The sequence below is a fragment of the Anguilla anguilla genome, chromosome 16 (assembly GCF_013347855.1).
Source record: "Anguilla anguilla isolate fAngAng1 chromosome 16, fAngAng1.pri, whole genome shotgun sequence".
Classification (NCBI taxonomy): Eukaryota; Metazoa; Chordata; class Actinopteri; order Anguilliformes; family Anguillidae; genus Anguilla; species Anguilla anguilla.
In genome coordinates this window covers 2,161,544-2,184,395 of record NC_049216.1, presented here as the reverse complement: position 1 = coordinate 2,184,395, position 22,852 = coordinate 2,161,544, and the positions used below count along the sequence as shown (strand labels likewise).

At 40.7% G+C, this 22,852-nt stretch overlaps 1 protein-coding gene and 1 long non-coding RNA gene across 2 annotated transcripts in view; both read right to left on the bottom strand.

The window, feature by feature from the left end:
- Positions 1–22,852, bottom strand: part of LOC118215092 — an 800,072-nt gene that overhangs the window by 144,850 nt on the left and 632,370 nt on the right. The window lies entirely within an intron of this gene.
- Positions 490–16,882, bottom strand: LOC118215124. The gene is made up of 4 exons (XR_004762763.1): positions 16,709–16,882; positions 5,766–5,890; positions 3,331–3,474; positions 490–542 (listed from the first exon to the last, which is right to left on the bottom strand). It is a non-coding gene; the product is annotated as an uncharacterized LOC118215124 (long non-coding RNA).

Below are 22,852 nucleotides of genomic sequence, written 5' to 3'. Positions count from 1 at the left end.
GACATAATACACTCACCTACACCTGAATGTGACCTAATACACCTACCTAGACCGGAATGTGACATAATACACCCACCTACCTCTGAACATGCCATATTACACCCACCTACACAAGACATCATTAGTTAACTTTTTAACCGCATTTAGTTTCGTGCTTTTTTGAAAAATGGGCGATTTCTGTTGTATTCAAACCCTTGTCGTCGCAGGGTCATTTTTGGTTACTAGTTTCTATTTTTGGGAGCCCAACAGAGACCAATGCGCTATTTCCTAAGGCAAAGGTAGTACCCACTAAGCTACGAGAGAAGCAGACGTCAGAGGTGCGAAGTTGAACTGTTTCAAAATGTATGGTGCAAACCAGGTGGAAATTGCCTTCTTAAATGTTTGGGCTTAAGGGGTTAAATAGTAGTGTCAATTTAAGCCTGTTTAATTACCTTTGATCACCTGGGAACTCTCCTCTGAAATAGACTGGAGGATTCATTGAATGATCACTCTTCAGAGACACACAGCTGGGTACAGGTGACCCTGCTCTTTCTACCTGGACCCTGTGAACAAAACATGGGGACAGAGATTCCAGTTAAATTCATCTTCATACTACTGCTCTCAGTCACTGTACATCTGACTGTGACATAATAAACCCCACGTACACCTGAATGTGATATAATACACCCACCTACACCTGAAAGGTGACAATGACATTGCAGTGTAAGTTCCCCCACTGCCCCCTAGTGGTATTGGCAGCAGCGCCCACAGAATAGGGATAAAGTAAAGATGAGCAATTTATTTAAAAAGGAGCTACGAAGTACAAACACGTCACAAATTTGAGCTCAACGGCTGCAACAGACTCCTTTTTGGCCAACAACACCACTCGCTCCCTTAGCAGCGCTAATGGCAATAAATGTCAGTCAAATAAAAGGAACCTCCCCACCCCCCAATCGCCTGTTGCACACTAAACCACATCATAAAACTTAATTTTGTATACTTTCCATAGTTACTTGGACTCAATTATATTTGCATGAAACAGGTATACCATTTACGTTTTCAGAACAACACCTCAGATCACCAAAAAAATTATTTAGAAAAAAGTTTTAATGTCCATATGTAATGTACTTACATTGCATTCACTTTTGGTATATCCAATACTTGTGTCTTTATGGCTCTTTTGTCTATGTAAGAGTTTCTGTAATCCAAAATGCCTCTGCTCATATTTGGGTGTAATGTCCGGAGTGTGAGACTGCTATCTAGTGTAATGCTAGTATACAGTAGCTCAGTGTTATGACATTATCACAAGTTGAATGATCACGTTTAACTATACGATGGTAATGCCTAGTTCTTGTTGCCTTCTTTCGTTTTTTCTGGTACTGCATGGGACAATCTGCTCTAACCTAACTAGCGATGAGAAACGGTTTACATATGACATGTCTTACAAGTATGAATGTTAATGAGCGCAGGATACACACACATCCGTCCTTGTCTGCTGAACAGGTTACGATAATCTAATCGTGTTTATTACAATTTAATGGTTGTAACTCGGTTAAAAACGTGAAATAAGTATTAAGAACAAAATCATTTGTCACTTCTGGGCAATATATCCTGGACCATTAAGTATTTGCAGTGCCCATATTTGCCCACAACTTTTCTCAAAACGTGCTGGATCGGTAAGTATGCCTACCATTAGCTAGCGACAATTAAAATGTTTTGAAGCTCAGACACGTGGAATCAAAGCCTTCTTTATTCTGGTGTAATGTCCGGAGTTTGAGACTGCTATAGAATGTAATGTTAGTGTACAGTAGCTCAATGTTACGTTATTACACGTTGAATGATCTTCAGGTTTAGCTATAGGATGGTAAAGCATAGTTTTTGTTGCCTTCTTTCGTTCTGGTACTGCATGGGACAATCTGCTCTAACCGGCTCTAACCTAGCTATTGATGAGAAACGGTTTATATGTGTTGTGTCTTACAATTATCAATGTTAATGAGCGCAGGATACACACCCAACCTGCCCATGTCTGCCAAACAGGTCGCAATAATCTAATCGTGTTTATCACAATTTAATTGTTATAACTAGGTTAAAAACGATAAAGAAGTATTGAGAAGACAATCAGTTGTCACTTCCGGGGAATATATCCTGGACGTTTAAGAGTAGTGCAAACCATGTGGAAATTGCCTTTTTTAAATGCTTTGGGTTAAGGGGTTAAATAGTAGTGTCAATTTAAGCCTGTTTAATTACCTTTGATCACCTGGGAACTCTCCTTTGAAATTGAATACAGGATCCATTGAACGATCACTCTTCAGAGACACACAGCTGGGTACGGGTGACCCTGCTCTTTCTACCAGGACCCTGTGAACAAAACATGGGGACAGAGATTCCAGTTAAATTCATCTTTTACTACAGCTGTAAGTCACTGCACATCTGACTGTGACATAATAAAACCCACAAACACATGAATGTGATATAATACACCCATCTACACCTGAAAGGTGACAATGACATTGCAGTGTAAGATCCCCCACTGCCCCCTAGCGGTATGGGCAGCAGCACCAACAGAATGGGGATAAAGTAAAGATGAGCAATTTATTAAAAAGTGGGTTACAAACACGTCACAAATTCGAGCTCAACGACTGCAACAGCCTCCTTTTTGGCCAACAACGCCACTCGCTCCCTTAGAAACTTAAATGGGTCTTCCAGCAGGACAATGATCCTCAGCATACCTCCAAAGTTTTAACAAAATGGCTTAAAGACAGCAAAGTGAAAGTATTGGAGTGCCCATCACAAAGCCCTGACCTGAATCCCACAGAAAATTTGTGGACTGAACTGAAAAAGCGTGTCTGAGCAAGGAGGCCTACAAACCTTTCTGAATTACACCAGTTCTGTCAGGAGGAATGGGAAAAGAAATCTGGCAAAGTATTGTGACAAGCATATACAAGTGTATGTAAACTTTTGCCCCATTGAAAATCTGATATAGTACATTGAAGCTGAAATAAATCTGTCTCTTAGCTATTATTTTGAAATGACTTCTAATGGAAATAAAGTAAATACCCTAATTGACTTAACACAGTAAATGTAAGGCAACATGAAATGTGTGGAGTTTGAATGTCTTTAGCCTAGGTGCATGTAAACCTTTGGACTCAACTGTATATTATATCACATTCAGGTGTTGGTGGGTTTTGTTATGTCATAGTCAGATGTGCAGTGACTGAGAGCTGCAGTAAGAGGATGAGTTTAACTATTCAACTGTACCTACGTACACCTGAAAGAGTGTCCAGTTAAACTCATCCTCTTACTGCAGAACCAACTCATATGACATTAAATATCTGATTTATGCATTTATACCTCTTCCTCTCAGTGCTGAGGGTTCCTCCTTTGGTCTCTGGCTCCTCTGAGAGACTCATTTTAGAAAACGGCGCCCCCCTATCTAAGGAGACAGGAACACATCAGACCAGACTGGACCACAAGTGGCTTCCAACCCAAATTAGCCTGTAAACCCACAACATGAGAACACACTGAACACTCACATGGACACACAGAGACACACACATAATAAGGCATAGTTTTGACTGGAAGCAATGCAGAATTTAAATGGGCCCTGAACATGTACTATACAGACATCTCAAAAGGAGTGGTGTTACCCTTGATACTGAAGCTCAGGAGCGTGTGTCAAGAAAAACACCAGAGCGCACTAGAAACAGCGTGCCGAGGCTTGACTAGTTTCTGCCATAAACACGTGATCAATGACGTCCGAAGCTTCATTCGGTACACACAACCATGTAACCGCTTTGGTAACTGACTCAAAGGAAGCAAAGCTTTGGCGCAGGTTTCATGGGTAGAGCAAGCAGTTTGTGTCAGTCGTGAGCTAGTGAGTCACAGTGACTGCTTTAAGAATCCGAGACATTGTGCAGAGATGGAACCAGCCAGGAACAGAGAGCGGTCTGCAGTTTGGGAGCATTTTAAAATGATATCAGCAACTAAGCTTTGTCCTCCTGAGACCCAGGGGAAAAAAGGTTCAAAATGACATTTTTTCTATATTTTTGTTACAATATATATAGTAATAAAAATGTATAAAAACACAAACTAAATCAAATAAAAAACAATAAAAACAATCTGTTATGAATAATGATATATAAGTGCAGTTTTACTTATTATAACAACAATTTTTAAAAATACACATTAAATTTTTTACTCCAGAAAGACGACCAGGTCCAAGAACATGTAATCTCACATCCAAATTTATGACATTTAAAGACCATTATGTATTATAGACACAGAGACAATGAAGATACAACTAGAAATGTCACGTCCTCCACAGAGTTCAAACATGAAAGTTTTTGTCTCAGAAAGATGAGAGAAAATGTTTATATAAATACATACAAGAATAACCTTTTATTTCAATGACCTGTTCAATGTTGCATGAGCACCTCCTCTCCCCATTTAATAGTTATTACTCCGAAGTTTCAAGGTGGACACGATGCTGATGACTATCTTTTAAAAGTCTTTTATTGAATCTCTTTTAACCTTTAATATGATCTGCTGGTTTGGTAACCTAAATCTTAAGTACAAGAGTCGACTGGCCAACATCGTAAAATTATCTGGCAGGATCGTCTGATACAGCTGACCCCTCCCAGCTGTATCAGATAGGATCTATAAGGAAGGCACAGTCCATTCTGAGGGATTCCCAGCATCCCCTGTTCAATCAATTTGTATTACTTCCCTCAGAGCGCAGATATACACCAATCAGCCACAACATTAAAACCACCTACATAATATTGTGTAGGTCCCCCTTGTGCCGCCAAAACAGCTCTGACACGTCTCCACCTCTGAAGGTGTCCTCTGGTATATTTGTATTTCTGTACATATTTGTATCTACTGTATATTCGTATCTGATATTTTGTATCTACTGTAAACTTGTATTTGATTGTGTTACTTTAATGTCTTCTAAACTGCAACAGTGAAAAATCCCCCCGGGGATCAATAAAGTACACTACTACTGCTACTACTTATTACATTACTCGTTTTTATTACAAAATTTGAAATGGATTACATTATTGGGAGTTATTACACTGTTGGTAGTTTATTACATTATTACTTGCTACAGGGCTATAAAAAGCTAAGATATTGTTAGAGGGTGAATTATTTCCACATGATTTTAAAAAACTCTCGACGGGTCAGAGCGGTTTTGGCGGCACAAGGGGGACCTACACAATATTAGGCAGGTGGTTTTAATGTTGTGGCTGATCAGTGTAGGCTCCCTATTTTAAAATAGGATCCCTATGTTAAAAACAAACATGATTAAACACTCTTTTATCCCAAGTGTCACTGGATTTCTTAATAAGTAATAGTGATACGTTTTGCAATGATTTTAATGCTTATCTGTTGTCATAAATATAGTTATTGCTATTTATTATATACTATGCTGCAGTACAAACTGCCCCATGTGGACAATAAAGACTCTAACTAACACCAAACCTATATCCTTTGTGTTATATACCGGCATATTTATTCGGAATACCCCCTCATTAATGCCAATAGGCTACTCCTAACTGCACATTATGTGGCTGTAACTCAAAATAGACATTACATTACATTACAGGCATTTAGCAAACTGTCCTATCCAGATCGACTTACACAACTTCTTTTTTTTTACATTACATCCTTACAGCTGGATATATACTGAAGTAATGCAGGTTAGGTACCTTCCTCAAGGGTACTACAGCAGTGTCCTACCTGGGACTTGAACCTGTGACCTATAGGTTACAAGGCCAGCTCCTTACCTATTAGAATGGGCAAGATGTGTGATCTAAGCGACTTTGACTGTGCCAGATGGATGGTGCCAGATGTGGTGGTTCCAGCATCACAGAAACAGCTGCCCTCCTGGGATTTTCATGCAGTACAGTCTCTGGAGTTTACAGAGAATGGTGTGATAAACAAAAAAACATTGTTAATGAGAGATCAGATGAGAATGGGCAGACTAGTTCAAGCTAACAGAAATGCCACAAATGAAATAACAGCTAACTGTATGATTGTAACTGTATGATTGCACATAGTGTATCTGTGGCTATTATTTGATGTTACAGTGAATAGAGTTACACGTGTGAAATCAGATTACACGTGTGAAATCTCATGATCAGATTAAATGAGAAAGAATACAAGGAGAAGCCATTTATGATTCAGTGGCCCTTAAATCTTTGTGGTATGAGGACGATGCAGTATAAAAGACACACATTTACACAGTGCACAGTGTAAAACTTGAATACCCCCATACGGACAATTGGGGGTATGCATTTATGGACCACATTATTTGTCAATGATTTCTTGTATTCTGAATCTGATCACAGAAATCTAATTTCAATGACAAATATTGTGGTCACACAAAGTAGAAGGTCCCTTAAGATAAAAAACATCAGTGTCCCTGTTCTTGCTGAAACCATGCAACCATTTATGATGTCTGCAACAATGACAATTTGATGACACTTGTAAAGCAACAGTAATACACAAAAATCTTCATACTGATGCCTTTGACGCTCTGACCAGAGAAAGCTGCTGTAATCCATCTAATGACAAGTTATTACAAGGCCAGCTCTCAGAACATTCATGTACTTGCTATGCTCTGTTATCAGCCTTTGTCACAGCCCAAACATTGGATTCCACCACAAGTACCTGGAACTTTTAGTCCCAGGAACTACTTTTCAAGGAACTAAAAGGTTCCTTCAGCCCATTGTTGTCTGCGTTTCCACCGCGGTCTAAAGTCCCGCAAAGATTAGGCAAATTAGCCCACTGATGTTTGAAAAAGCGACGTTGTCGTCGGTCCATCTATCCTATGATTTCTTCTGTAACCCCATACTACCACCGAAGTAGCCTACATTATTTTCTAATAAACAGGACAGCCCGGAGGGGTTTATTCCACTTATATACAACGGGTTACCAACAATGACTATATATGGTTACTTTTGTATTTATTGATTTTTATCAATTTAATCACCTGAAATTGAAATATTCTTCCGCAGCCGTTTGGGCATATTTTACCATTGTCAAGCAAAACTGTCGTTGGTAGTTGAACTTGGACCGTTGTTATGCAACAAATAGGATATAACAGGCCAATAGTCAGATTGTAACTGTTTTATATATCCTCTCAAACACATTCATTATGTTTTTATGCGAGCATTCACTTTCATGTCTTGACATCCGAGAATGCATTCACATTGAAGTTGAATTGATTACTTTCTCATCGTCAATTGCATATAGGCTAATCGCAAAATGACAAGAATAGAACGAAAACTCAGACTTGCGTGAAAATTTAAATTAGCAGTGGTACAGCCACTGTTTGCTTTCCTTCAAAGTTACTCCTAGCCGGGCAGTGAAGTGTGCCCTCCAGATGCAAACCATGCACCATAAATTAGTCCATTGTCTTCCTGGTCTTTTTGTAGAATTGAAGAATGGCAGAGTAAACTTTTTTTGTTTATTTCCAAATCAATTGTTTAATGTTTTGTTTTGTAATTTAGAAGTAGTGAGCCTGCATTCAATAAGAATGTATGATTTCAATTTGTTAATCTAATTGATGTCACAGAAGTGGTGGGCTTTATGGACTTTGTCACACCAGTCCACACACAACACTGCACCACACACTATGGACTCCCCTCCTCCCCTTTTTGAATCTGGGGAACCTCTGTCAGCTGCCCAGACAGAAGTGGAGGGCTCTGTGGACCAGTCTGCATCACCGCCCACAGAGAAGGCTGAGCCACCCCCCATGGACACTACCTCTAACAACACCAGTCCTCCCATCACATCTGGAGAGCCCCACGGCAGGGCTCACACAGAGGATTGGCTCCAAAGAAATTTGTGTTCCTCTGTCAGGGCTTCAAAGGGACCCCACTGGAAACGGACCAGGAAGCCTACCCTCCACTGTTTTATGACCTCCCGGGCCCTCACCATCCCGGTCAGAGCTTTATCTTGCTCTCCAAAGCAAGCGGAGCACAGTTGGAACACCAGCTTCCCACACCTTGATCTGCCAACCCCTGGGTCATCACCCCCCAAAAGCTCCACACACAGACATCATCCACGGGAAGTGTGAAAGTCTTTCCCTGACGTCTGAAGTGGTGGGATGGTAATAGACTGGGTGCATACCAGGGACCTTCAGCTCATCTGCCCAGAGATGGTACACATAGACCCCGGGCCAGAGCTGAGACAGGTATGGTTAATGAGGATCCACGTGCGGAAGAGCCAAGATGGCAGGAGACCTCCTGTCACCTTTCCGTATCCTGAACTGTGCCTCCCTCCGCTGCCACAGGACTGCCAGTAGCCAAACTGCTGTTCTTGGAGGTAAAAGTGGCAGTCCCCCGATATCCTGACCACAACTTTTAAACACAGAACCATGTCTGGCTAAGTCCTTGTGGCAAACAAGCCTGCCACAGGGCACCGAAGAGGCTTTCCGAGAGGCCCTCCAGCACAGAGACACGGGGAGATGATGTTCAAACAGTCCATGTTTATTTTTCAAGGGTGGCAAGATGGTACAGCCAAGGAGCAGATGTAAAACTGTCATGACGGAGGCTCTCTCTTGTGTGATTGGGGATGGCAGATTTAACCTGTGATTTTACCTCACTACGCACAGGTGCAGCCACTCCTGTTCCCGGGTCCAATAAGCCTGGCCAATTATCTAATTCTTAACCAATTATCCAATTGGCCAGGTCTAATTAGCTTGACCCAGGGCAGGTGTGGCTGCTTAAACCAGCCATCCCCACGCCACAGTCCTGTTCCCCAAGTGTAGGTGCCCTCATGCGCTGTTAGTGCATACCAATGGACATGCCTGGGGCACCTCTGAGTTTTTCAAAAATTAAAACAAGTCCTCTGATGTGAGACTAAGCCAGTGGGGCTGCTGGTGCCAGGGAGACACAACAGTGTATCTACAGACCAATACTGCCCTGAAGAAGAATTCCAGCTGAAAGATGTTGGCATTTTAAAGTCTTTTATAATAAATACATTTAACTTCCATTGCTCTCCAAGAGTGGCTGAATGTTTATATTCAGTTTTTGCTTTTCTTTTTCATGCTCCATGGCTGAGTTTAGAAGTTGCACCAGAACCTCATTTATTTCCTAAAAGCCCATGTAAAGTAAGAAAAAAGAAAAAGGCTTTAAAAACAACTGAGAAAACAAGAATTGACAAAACTAATAATTTATTTTAAAAGCACCAGCAGTACAAATGTTAGTAGTGGCTCACCTTCCCTCTCCCTGTCTTCTTCTTCTTCTTCTTTGGTGTTTTATGGCAGTTGGCTTTGTAGTTTCATTACCACCTCCTTCTGGATTTAATCATTTATTGCTTTCTGGTTCTCTTATATCCTTTTACTTATACCAGTTGTCCTCAAAAAACTAAATATCTCCTTCTTTCCCTCCACCGTGTCCCCACATTCAAGCAGATCTGTAATCCTTGCCTCCACTCCTAGTCTCTGTAACCCTGTAAACATTACCATTCTTTCTTAATCATACTTCCTGCATACAATCAGGACATGCTCCACTGTTTCTGACTCCTGGCACTGATCACAATAGCCAGTTGGATGTTTTCCTATAATAAAGTGTCCTATTCAAGTTGCTGTGACCAATTCTTAATCTACTCTATGATTACTTGCTCTCTTCTATCGGTTCCACTGTTTCTTGCCATTCCTACTTTATTTTGTATTTTATGTAAATGTCTTCCTTTTGTTGCCATTGTTTGATTACTCCCCTCCAAACTATGCTTTTCCCCTCTGATTTTGAAAGTTTAACATTAAGGTCCACATACTCTCTCCTGACCACCTCCTTATCTGCTTTCTCATTTTCCTGGATTTCTGAGTGTGCTGGTACCCACATGAACTTTTTGTTTTTCCCTTGATTAGTTATATGAACTGTTGTTTAATAATTCAAGGATAATATATATTGGTGATTCTTTCCTGATCTTGTTTTAATGCTTGACAATGCTGATACAGAGTCACTACAAATGAGTATATTATTTGCCGTCACTTCTTCCACTCTCTCTAATGCTAACAGAACTGCAATTAGCTCAACGGCATATACATTCAAATAATCTGATGTTCTCTTACTGATTCCAGTCTGGTGACTGGGAATCACCATTGCAGCCCCTGTTACCTCTGTTATTGGATCTTTTGTCCCATCTGTAAAAATCTGTAAATAATCACTGTAATTCCTGTCCCTATGTATGTAATATTCCTGAACTAAATCTGCTGTTTTATTTCTGTGCTTAATATTCAATAGTTCTATGTCCACACAAGCATTTTGCAACATCCAGACTGGTCTCACAGGCCACAACACAGTTGGACAAAATTCAGTTTCATGAACTTGCATGTGTTCTGCAGCATCCTTGCACCCTCTCCCTGTCCCTACTGACAGACACTTAATAGGCTAAGCCAATCGATTGAACCTGGGTTACAATCAGTACCCCAACACCTGGGTGTCAGATAATTAACAAATGATTCAATTGATTAACAAAATAAATCAATTAAACAAGTGAAGGACCACTCCTCCACAGCCCAAAAGCAGAGGTAGACAACAATGAATCCACTGACAGCCCAGTGAAAACCTCCCGCTGTTGAAGGCCTATCAGACTGGCAAAGCGTTTTCAGGACTGAAACAACTACAGTATATGCATAGTCTACCTATACACTGGACTAAACAAAACAGTACTTGATTGAAAATGGGCTGGATGAAAACCTATATTCTAGCACAGAGAATTAATTTTAAGTTTAAAAATTGCAATGCATAGCCTGAAGAAAAGAACGGAAAGGTTTGACACAGAGTGTATTTTGTTTGATAAACACACTGAATGAAAAATGCTATATATTAACTTATTTTTTTTTAAAGTTAAAGAACCTAGTACAATAAGACAAAATTGAATTAATGGGAGATTTCATGGAAGTGAATATTCATTAGCAGTTCCTACCAGCAGGTGGCACTATTGCCATATAGAATGTATTGTCTTGTACTTGATTGAAAACTTTGAGGAAATTATGTTCTTGCTTCTGCATGTCAGATGCCCCTTGCATACTTTACAGGTCATAACAGTTTATGGCATTGAATATGGCTGCAGTTGAAGTGTTGTAGGCCTAGTGTTGTTCTTGGCATCAAAGCAGTGTAAAACAAGTTCAGTTGGTCTGGCAAGTTCCACTCTCGAGCCTTGCCAAAGATAAAAACAATCTTTGTCTTTTTCGTTGAGTCACTAACCTGTCCAGGTTTTGACGCATGGCAGCTTTTATCAACATTTTTGAGCTGTTTCTAGATGTTTACACATGACAGGTCATTGCCAGAATTAAATGATAAAAATTGAATTGAGTGCAAACATTTACAGTTTGTAATAAAATGTTTACTCAATGGATAATCAACTGAGTTTCCAAACTGATAAATCCATCAACATTATTATAAACAATGTGTTGTCAAAAAGGTGTTTAATATACAGACAGGTATCATGAAATAAAATGATTGAGCAAAAAAATCTCATCAGCAGACATGGTATCAGTAAGCTGTAACCAAAAGAGTACATATTTGGCCTGTAACTATAAGACTCCATTGTGTATCAGTGCCCATTATTTGATTGATGTTATGCTGGAATCGGATCTCAGTGATCAGATACAATGAGAAAGAATAAAAGATTTTTGTGTAGAAAACGAACAAAATAATAATCTTTGTGAGTAGTCCAGATAAGAGCTGAAAAGAGTCCCTTAAATGGCGATATAGTATGACCACCTGCCACATGAGACACTGCCGCCCCTCTTATCGGCAAGAGATGCCTATGGGACTCATAAGCCACATCTACAGTGTAATACCAAACGGTCTACCGTACACAAAACCACATCTGAAACAATGGACTCAAGGCTGTTTAATGAGCCACACTGCATAGCAACACACCCTCAAGTCTCTCACTCTCAATCACATTAAATGCCTGTGGAGAGTTTTAACAAATTCCATGTTTTGTGCCTTACAGCCTGATATCATGACACATTAAATTAGGATGCGTATCACACATCAGCGCAACCTACTCTACACTTTAAAAGTGAAAGAAAACTTAAATTTAATTAATTAATGAAAAAAACGGACATGTCTCGATTGTATAAGCATACACACCCTTTGTTACAACAGCTCTTGAATTGCTCTGGTGTAACAGTGTGAACTGATCTAACAGCTGGCTAACGTTAAATTAGTTAACTTAGCAGCATCAACATTAAACATTATTCAGTAAGTTAATTATATCCGTGGGCTATCCACCACATCCGTCTCTCCTGCTAGATGGCATTCAATGAACTGTGTGCTTTTTCTTTCAATTCCTGCAATACCAAGTTAAGTTTCCATTTGCTTATTTTAGGCATAAATAAGAGTGGACCAGCCTCTTTTAGTGTTCTGTGTTGATGTGCAATTGTGAAATGGTATTTCCAACCCTGACATCTACAGACGTTGTTTAATAAACAACACATCAATTAAGAAATACCTTCATCCATGAATGTTAGTGCTGAATCATCACTTTGATGATTAACCAACCTTCCTTTTATTTATTTACATTTTCTATTATTTATACCAAGTACTCAGTTATTTTCCTCAGCCATCAGACCAATAACTAGCCTGCTGAATTTATGCTGGATACACGTCAGATTTCACTGCAAAATCAATATCTGTTCCGTACAGTTTGACAAATCTGTTTTTCTGTTACAGTAGCAGGTGTCACAATCAAAATGTCGCCTTAATCAAATGACAGGGCCTGTGACTTCCATCATATCTAACGAGGTAAAATGGACAAAAATAATAAAGGAAAAACCTTAAAAAACGTTTTAAACATTTATTTTGTTTTTGGTTACAGATTGTAAATTAAAAAATAGCTCATTACACTTAAATTGCACCATTTATTGTCAGTTTATTGTTTTACTGAATTAAGCGTGCTATTTTGATTATAGCTGCAGATTCCCATTCCTTCTCTAACCAAATTAGAGATGAGATGACAAAACGCAGAAACAGAGTCTAATTACTTGAACAAATGTAGGAAAACATGGTCAGCATTTGACATGTTTATTTCTGTGAAACAAACACACTGCATTGCCCTCAGAGGCCTCAGCACTGGAGTTGGGGAAAGACTCACTCGGCTCAGGCAGTGATACGGGGCGGGGGTGGGCGGGAATTAGTGTTCTTGGCATCAAAGCAGTGTAAAACAAGTTCATTTCCAGAATTAAAAGATAAAAATTGAATTGAGTGCAAACAGTTACAGTTAGTTTGTAATAAAATGTTAAATCAATAGATAATCAACTGAGTTTCCAACCTAATAAATCCATCAACATTATTATAAACAATGATTTGTCAAAAAGGTGTATAATATACAGACAGGTATCATGAAATGAAATGATTGAGCAAAAAAAAATCATCAGCAGACATGGTATCAGTAAGCTGTAACCAATGTACTGCCTCTGAGGCCTCAGAACTGGAGTTGGAGAAAGACTCACTCGTCATTATATTAGTTCTGTCTGCAATGGTAAAAAGCCAACACTGAGTCTATCATCTTACACAACACAGAGGGTCCCTTCAGAATAAGAAACATCAGTGTCCCTGTTCTTGCTGAAACCATGCAACCATTTATGATGTCTGCAAAAAATGACATTTTGATGATACTCGTTAACAACAGTAATACACTAAAAGCTAATTCATGCTGATGCCTGTGATGGTCTGACCAGAGAAAGCTCCTGTAATCCATCTAGTGACAAGCTATTACAAGGCTCCCTCTCAGGACTCAGGACTGCAAAAATGATTATTGTTGCTTAATGGTCTTGTCATGCTGATTCTGTTTCTCTCTGTATCAGCCAGGCATTAGATCACAGTTTAAGCTAGGAAGCTCCAAATACACCAAACTCAGTTTGAAACTGAAATAAGTTTGCAATGATTTGAAATAAAAACCTCTTTACATAATCCATCTCACATGAACACAGCTGTCATCTCAGTACTACTCAAGCCTAACAAAGATCCGCCTTCTACACTAGCCACTGCCCACTATTACTTATTAACACTGATTTAAAAGTTATTAGCAAAACACTAGCCCCAAAAATCATCCAGACCAGACTGGTTTCATTAAAGGCAGACATTCATCCAATAACACTCGCTGCCTCTTTAACAGTATTCATATGTCCACACAAGTCAACATAAATGTAATCGTCACAACCCTGGATGCAGAAAAAGCCTTTCACAGACAATTTCTAGATACAACACTACAAAAATGTGGTTTTGGAGAATCATTTATTCATTGTATTGCAGTGCAAATCTACGGTGGCCCAATGGCTGCAGTCACTACTAACGACATACATTCACAAAGATTCTCATTACACTGTGGAACTAGGCAAGGTTGCCCACTCTCTCATTCACTATTTGCATTATTCACTGAACTCCCTGCTGTCGCTATACGCCAAAATGGCCACATTACAGGAATCACAACCCACAGCTCTATTTACAAGATTAACCTTCATGCAGATGATACTACTCTACCTTCAGAAGCCATTACCTTCTTTAAAAGGGGTCTTCAAACTTATCACCACCGTCTCTAAACTCTCTCACTATTCATAAATTGGACAAAATCAATTACTTTAACCCTTAATGACAATGCCTGGAATGCTACAATTCAAAAACAATTCCCAATATCATGCTTCACTGACAAGATCAAGTATCTGGGCATCGACATTTCCACCAAGCTGTCAGCGTTGTCTATCCTCAATTTTTCCCTCTTATTAAAACAAATCAAACAGGATTTCAATCAATGGACAAACTTACCTCTCTCTTTATGTGGGCATATAGCTTCTGGGAAAATGAACATGTTACCAAAAATGAAATGATTCCCATGCAACAAACCACCAATTGGTTCTCCTACCTAGACTCCATCATCACAAAATTCTACTGGAAAAATAACCACCCCCCAACCTGCCCAAATTAAAATGACCACACTGCAAAAATCATACCTCTCTAGAAGGTATGGATGCCCCTACCTTTTTTCTCCACTACTTTTCACATAAAGAAATATATTTCCCAGTGGATTAGTTACAACTCACTTAATAATCCTTGCCTTGAAACTGAACACAATGCATTGCTGGCAGATAAAAAAACTGCAATTTCTGAACAAAACTGCTAAAACTCAACCTCAAATTACCCATAATAGCCTTTGCCCACATCCACTGCAATAACAAATTATCTCCAGAACAAATTAAAACATTTGTATATTTGACAAATAATTTGACTGTTATACAAAATTATTTTTAAAATGACTCCACCATTTCCCTTCCCATTAACCAATGGAAAAAGGATTTATCAAGCACCACTGATGCCATGTGCTGGACACAGTTGTCTTCAAATGCATTCATATTAAGCTCATCCACTAAGGCCCAGTTAATACAATACAAAGTCATTCATAGACCTCATATCATCCAACACAAAATGGGCTTCACTGGCACAGATTCCTGCACACACTGAACCCCTCAACATATACAAACACACACACAAACACACACACACACACAGCAACCTGATACACACAGCCTCAGAGTACATTAACACACAGCCTGCCAGGCCCCGGCTCACACACACACACATACACACACACACACACACACACACACACACATATACATGCATATATACACGCACATACACACACACAAACACACACACACACATATACGTACACACACGCACGCACGTACACACACACATGCATACACACACATGCACTGAGTTGACCCACAGAGCATTTGAACACTCTACCTCCAATGTAATCAGATCCAGGGCTCTTTCTCTCTTTGGTGTGGCTAAATGCTTTAAAAACATTATAATAATCAATATGAATGCAGCAATCTCTCTCTAAAAAACATTACTTCATCATTAAAATCATGGATGTCAAATCGCAGGTAAATGTTATTTAATTCCTCAGCAAATTCACCATCAGAACTATAAGAATCGGCTCTCAGAATTATGTTTCTATTCTTCGACTCCATCCCAATCATTGTTTTCATTCCCTCCCAAGCAGAACGCACATTTTGACTACTCAATTGGGCTTCCACTTTGTCCTTATACCGCAATTAATGTAATTATATGTAATTCATGACTCTGTGACTGAAACATGCTCCTGTTTTTAACCTCTGCACTGCTTTTAATTACTGTAACACTGCTGTCTCTTTCCCCATTTGATGTTCACAACTTGTTTGCCTACTGTCTTGTTTAACTTTGTAACTTTGTGTTTTATGTCAGGTCCCCCTTGCAAACGAGATTTAGATCTCAATGGGGTTTTTCCTAATTAAATTAAGGATAAATACTTTTTTTAAATGCTGTTAAAGTTTATTTTTAAGAAATTTGTTTTTCAGCAGCCGGTGATTTGCAGACACTTACAAATGCAAACAGAACTGCAATCAATAGTGTGCCACTTGACCTGGCAACCGTGTACAGTAACAAGTGTCACTGTCAAAATGTAGCCTAGACTGTACCCTTTTAATCAAATGACCAGCGAGGTAAAATGGTCATAAAGTATCAAAAAATACCTTAATAAATGAAAAACTTTCTAAAAGTATTTGAAATTTGTAAAAATCTGTTACACCATTTATTTTCAGTTTTCTGTCTGCTGAATTAAGGGTGTTATTTTCATTATACCGGCAGATTCCCATTCCTCCCCACACCCCTTCACCAGCTTCTATTCTCTCCATCTCACTCCGCAACAGGCTACTTACTCCGTTCTTTTATTCCTTCTTTTACTCCCTCTTCTTTCTTCACATCTTTAAATTGGTGTTTGAGTTTGAAATACTTTGTTTCACAATGACAGACAACAGGAGCAGAGTAAACACCATCCTACAGCCATCCTGCCTTTCTCTTATGACTTCTTCATATCATCACGTAAACAGACACATATAACAGCATTCCTGTGCTGAACATGGGCTCATGTTGGTTGATCTGACGTACTGGATAAACAGGTATGGGCTGGGTTGTCTCGAACGTGCTGCGTCTAACCAACTTTCCTCTTTTCTTTCTAAACATAACCTCCAAGACCCTCAGCAGTCTGGTTTCAGACCCGGTCACTCGACGGAGACTGCCCTGCTCTCCGTCACTGAGTCTCTCCACGCAGCACACGCAGCATCCCGTTCATCTGTCCTAATTCTTCTTGACCTCTCAGCTGCCTTCGACACCGTTGACCATCCTACACTTCTGTCTTCCCTGACAAAATTGGGAATTTGCGGACCAGCCCTCAACTGGATTGCGTCCTATCTCTCCGGCCGCTCCTTCCAGGTTGCCTGGGCCGGTGCAGTATCAGCTCCTCGTCCCCTCACAACTGGGGTCCCTCAGGGCTCTGTCCTTGGTCCCCTCCTCTTTTCTCTGTATACTAGGTCCCTTGGCCCTGTTATTGCCGCCCATGGCATGTCATATCATCTCTATGCAGATGATATTCAACTTTTCTACTCTTTCTCTCCCACAGACACTCAGGTCTCCGATCGCATATCCGCCTGCCTGAGTGACATCCAGAGCTGGATGACCAAACACCAGCTCAAGCTCAACACAAACAAAACGGAACTTCTCCATATTCCTTCTCTTACCTCTCCCACTTCTCATCTCCCCATTTCTTTAGGAGACACTCCCCTACACCCTTCACAGAGTGCCCGAAATCTTGGAGTTGTGCTCGACAACAGGCTGTCACTCTCTGAGAATATCGCGGCAACCACCCGGTCGTGCAGGTTCATCCTGTACAATATCCGCAGAATAAGACCACTCCTCACCAATTATTCCACACAGCTCCTGGTCCAGGCCATGATACTGTCACGTCTGGACTACTGCAACTCCCTCCTGGCTGGCCTCCCAGCATCAGCCACCAGACCCCTTCAGCTCATCCAGAATGCAGCAGCACGTCTGGTTTACAACCTCCCTCGTGACTCCCACGTCACTCCCCTCCTCATCTCCCTCCACTGGCTACCAGTGCAAGCTCGCATCCGGTTTAAGACACTGGTGCTTGCTTTCCAAGCAGTCAAGGGGTCAGCTCCTGGTTATCTGCAGAAGATGATCAGACCCTACAAGCCGGCCAGATCGCTCCGATCGGCTACTACAGGGCGGCTGATTCCTCCCCCTACACGAGCAGCAACAAGGTCTCGACTCTTTGCAGTTCTGGCCCCACGATGGTGGAACGATCTTCCAGTGGAGGTCAGAACAGCAGAGTGTCTGAGCACCTTCAAACGGAAACTCAAGACGCACCTCTTCTCTGTGTACCTCTCTCCTCTTCCCTAAACCCCCTCCCATAACTAAAAAAAAAAAAAAAAAAAAAAAAAAAAAAAATTTTGTTCAGACTATCTTGTTTCTCCTTATTGTATGCATCATAGTAAAGGCTTTTTATCTACATGTTGTTCAATGGACTTAAGCGGACTTGATCCTGAGTTTGGTTACTCTGTTGTAAGTCGCTCTGGATAAGAGCGTCAGCTAAATACCTATAATGTAATGTAATGTAATGGTTGGGGATAACAAATGCATGCATAACTGCTTTTAATACAACGTTTGAAAACTTTATCTATGCTTCCTGAACTCTATAAAACTGCTTTTGACAGGCACACTTAGACTTAGGGATTTTAATCTGGTTGGGAAATATTTACACATTTGAGGAAACCAAATTAGAGATGAAGAAACAGTCAAATGACTTTACCAAATGTGGGAAAGCACGGTTAGCATTTGGCCTGTTTCTTTCTGTGAGACATATAGTGTAGCAGCACACATTTGGGAGCTGGGGGTTTGGGGAGCACACAGGACGGGCGGTGCGGGTTAGAAGGGGCGGAGGGGGCCGGGGGGGGGCGGGGGGGTTGCATAGCGCCTCAGAACTGGAGTCGGAGAGTAAAAAAAAGGTATTTAAATGGGTGCAAAACAAGTTCAGCTGGTCTGGCAAGTCCTCATCACTGTTGTCACCACCTGATCTCGCCTTGTATGGAATGATCACCTCCACGCCTTGCCAAAGATAACAAGAGGCTGTCTCTTTCTCTTTCTGTTTGAGTCTCTAACCTGTCCTTGTATTGGCGCTTGGCAGCTTTTATAGACCTTTCTGAGCTGTGTCTAGATGTCTTATACAACAGATCATTGCCAGAAAATTTAAAAATTTAAAATGTATTCATAAAAATTTAATTGAGTGCCAACAGCTGCAGTTTATTTGTAATAAAAATGTTTTGTCAATGGATAATCAACTGAGTTTCCAATTGGATTCACCAATAAACATTATTATAACTAATGATTTGTCAAAAAGGCCTTTAAAATACAGCCAGGTATAATGAAATAGAACGATTGACAGACATGCTATCAGTGAGCTGTAACCAAAAGAATACATATTTGGCCTGTATCTGTATGATTGTACATTATGTATCAGTGCCATTATTTGATTGATGTTAAAATGGAGTTACACTTGTGGAGTCAGGTCAGGTTTCCTCTACGAACCACTCCCTCATTGCCCATCTCCTGCCGTGGTCTGAAGACTCATCTCTTCAGACTATACCTGGACTAACTAACTATCACCACACTGCGGATCATTTCTATCACTTAAATTCCCCTCTTTCATGCTACACATGTACCTCCTGTGCCACTCATGTTACATGTAGTACCTCCATTCAGCTCTTATTGTGCCTTGTGTCATTGTCTTGATGTTGTAGCTTGTACTGCCTCCTAGTTTGACAGCATAGGTTCGGTCAGAGTAATGTTCACTGTGTGAACTGGACTTAATGTGTTCATGGCTATGAGTAACTGTACAAAGTATTGTATCTCATCGGACCTGTGTTCTATAGTTGTTCCAATGACCTTCGGTATGCACTTATTGTGTGCCAATTTGGATAAAATTGTCTGCCAGATAAATGTAATGTAATGTCTCAGTGATCAGATTCAATGAAAAAAATACAAAGGAAAAGTAATTTATGATTCCATGGCCCTTAAATCTTAATAATAATAAATGTGATATGGAGGTATGATGACTGTGCAGTGTAAAAGATTTTTTACAGTTTACGGTGTAGAAGATGCATACTCCTACACGGACTATTGAATAATCAATTATATCTTGTATTTTGAATCTAATCTGAGAAATCTGATCTCAATGACAAATGTCATGGCCACTGTTACCACATACTCCTAATAAAGAAAGAATGACTAGTTATGTCCACAGATGTTAAAAACCAAGACTGAATCTATAATTTTACACAACATAGAGGGTCCCTTCAGAATAAAAAACATCAGTGTCCCTGTTCTTGCACACCAGTGAAAACATGCAACCACTTATGATGTCTGCAATAATGACAATTTGACAATACTCGTAGTGCAACAGTAATACACAAACAGCCAACCTTCATACCGATGCCTGTGATGGTCTGACCACAGAAAGCTCCTGTAATCCATCTTATTACAAGACTAGCTCTCAGAACTCTGCAAAATGATTATTATTGCTTAATGTACTTGTTATACAGATTCTGTTATTTGTCTTTATCACAGGCCAAACAAAATTATGGTTCAAGCCAGGAAGTGCCCAACAGACAACAACTCAGTGTGAAACTGAACTTCCACTACCATCTAGTGGGTATTTAGAGGAACTGCAGTGTTATATTTCTTACAGTCATTTCTACACCTCCACAGGTGTTCTCATGTCCTAATAATTGCAGTAGATGTAGCAGTTAAGTAAAATATTTTAGAAATATTTCAATGTTTGATCGATCAGAAAAACGGTTTTCATGTCTATATGAGTGGACATAGTGAATCACTGCCCATTCTTTCACTGCTCTGCCTCAGTTCGTGTAGATTCAGTGGGAAACCTGCAGTGATTAATGCACTTCAGACTGTGTTCTGCAGTGTACAGCTGCTTGGAGGCTTAAGGTAGTGAAGGGAAGTGTATGTTTCTGTATTTCTGTATGCACTCCTGGCCACTTCTGCCTAGGCCTGTGGCCTTGTCCCAGTCTATGGTAACATTCCCAGTTACCATGGTGATGAGGGAGAAGAGCGATGGAGAGCTACTGGAGAGGATGGAATGCAGCTCAGGGCCGTCCTGAGTGCAATCCTGAGAGGACCCGAAAAGCTCTGGCACCCACCATGGGGATATACCACCCCCGTCCCAGGCACTATACTGTGCTGTTATGTTGTGTGCTGAGAGGCCTAAATAGTGATGTAACATGCGTGTGACCACAGACAGAGACTCCATGCTTGTGAGATGTGACCATATGAGGTGTGACGCTTAGAAACTACTATCAAGACTGAGACAACTTAGTGAGTCTTTGGAGAATGCCACTGCATGCTGTGTAGTGGGTATTTCCCTGGTGCATATGGTACTAAAGTCTATTATAGTGGGAAAATGCCATCTGGCCTGATGATTTCCTGTCTACCTCATGTACCTTCTTTGAGTGGTTCCTATCAATGCAGTGATTATTTGGCACATTGTATGGTAGTTAGCATTTCTTATGCATGCTGATAAGTTGTAATTTTATTGAAATTAGACTTGGAGCTGCTGGATGGCTCATTCGGTTAAGGCACCACGCTAAGGTGCATGGATGAGCCTCACGGCCTCGGGTCGAATCTGGACCGTGCCAGTGCTGACTGTGGCCGGTAGCTCCACAGGGCGACGCACGATTGGTGCCTGGGTTGCCCAGGCTACGGGAGGGTTCAGTCAGACAGGGATCTGTGTTTCATCGCTCTCTAGCGACCCCCCTTGGGCGCTCGTATGACTGCATGTCAGAGCCACTTATGAAAGGTCTTCCTCCGGCATGAAAAACAGCTTTTCTGTTCTATTCCATTACAAAATATACATGCACAGAAGCTGAAATGTGGTAATTGTTTCTTTTTCTCGTCCAAGCAGATTAAAATAATCCATTAACATGTAGGCTTTTTATCGTACCAAAGCTGATTTTTTTTTTTTTAAAGGAAAGCCTTAAGACTAAACATAAGGTCATGTCATGGCTGTGGCTCTATCACATGGGTGTTTGATGTAATTACAAGAGTGAAACTCTTGTTGAGATAATATACTCCATACTGGTGTGTAGCATTAGCAAACTTATGAGAATTCCTCTGCAAGCTGTGTAGTGTGTGTCTCCCTGGTGCCCCTTGCATTAAAGCCTGTTAAAGGAAACCTGTCTACCTCATGTACAGTGCCATGAAAAATATTTTCCCCCATCCTGATTTCCTATATCAGTGCATAGTTTCAGATCTCTACAAAAAATGTTATATTAGACAAAGGGAACCGGAGTAAGCAGTCAACGTTTTAGAAACTCCCAACTTCAGCATTGAGTCTCACCCTCTGGAGTTCAGTCCCTTGTAGTAGCGTCACAAGACCACCAGATGGCGGAAAGCATCCATTTTGTGTTTCCAGTATTCCAATACAGCCCACAGGTCTGATAGCAAAAGTAAATACTCCGATACTCTCAACCAAATACTCTGATATTTTCAAACATTTCAAGCTCCTGCCACGGCACATAATGGTTTTATTAAAATCCATTTAGCATGAGGATGGGGATGTAATTATGCCATGTTCTCCTGATCACATAGATAGATGGTTTGATACTGTGGTTTGTGTCTTTGGAGGCCCTACTAGACTGAAGGCTTTTCTTTCTGGGGAGGCAACGCTTCTTTGGTGTGTGTAGCAGGATGCTGGCCATGTTCTACCAGATCATTGTGGCTCGCCCTGTTCTACACCTGTGTGTGCTGGGCTGGGAGCCTCTACTCCAGAGACACAAAGAGGCTCAAACTGATCCAGAAGACCAGCTGCCACCCTCTGCTGTTGTTTTGGTTGCAGTGGGCGGTTGCTGACTCTCCCCCCCCCCCCCCTTCTCTGCTTCCTCTGCCAGCCCTCCAGCTGCCGTAATCAGCCTCGCCCCTGCCATGCCCGTGTT